General features: G+C 75.2%; 1 protein-coding gene across 1 annotated transcript in view; it reads left to right on the top strand.

Moving 5' to 3' along the window:
* Window positions 1–217: 217 nt before the first annotated feature.
* CUNH1orf21 (chromosome unknown C1orf21 homolog) overlaps window positions 218–556 on the top strand; it is a 216720-nt gene continuing 216381 nt past the window's right edge. The window contains exon 1 of the mRNA XM_032393117.1: window positions 218–234. The gene's annotated coding sequence lies outside the window, so the exon portion shown is untranslated. The remainder of the gene's footprint in view (window positions 235–556) is intronic.

The following is a 556-nucleotide window of genomic DNA, read 5'->3' on the forward strand; positions in this document are numbered from 1 at the left end:
CCGCGCTCAGTTACTGGAGAGCTGGCCCCGCGCCGTCGCCTCCCGCACGCACGCACGCGGGCCGGGCTCCGGGGTTCTCGGCGTCTACTCCGAGCGGCGGGGAGGAGGGGGACACCCGGACTCACTGTGGGGAGGCGAAGGAAGAGGAGAGGAGGGAGGAAGAGAAAAGGCGAGGAGGAAAGGGGCGGGGGGCGGGAGGCTTGCCACCTTCGGCCCCCCCCGCGAGCGCCCAAGGTAAGCGTGGCCCCCGCCGGCCTCGGGCGGGGGGGAGCGGGCGGCGCGGCCCCGCGGCTCTGCTCCCCGGCGAGCCCGGGTGGGCTGGGAGGGAGGCCTGCGGGGAGTCTGCCGCGCCGAAGGGATGGGAGCCGCGGTGGTGGCGCTGCGGGCGCGCGGCCCGGCCCGGGGCTGCTGCTGTTTAGTGCGGGGACGGAAGCTGGGTTGGGGGCGTCTGCTCGCCGGGGCGGAGGGGCTGGGATGCGGTTGGGGCTGCTGACGACTTTCGTCACATTGAGGCCTGGGTGGCTGGTGTGAGACACCCCTCCCTTCCCACCCGCAC

This window comes from Phoca vitulina, unplaced genomic scaffold (assembly GCF_004348235.1).
Source record: "Phoca vitulina isolate PV1807 unplaced genomic scaffold, GSC_HSeal_1.0 scaffold71, whole genome shotgun sequence".
Classification (NCBI taxonomy): Eukaryota; Metazoa; Chordata; class Mammalia; order Carnivora; family Phocidae; genus Phoca; species Phoca vitulina.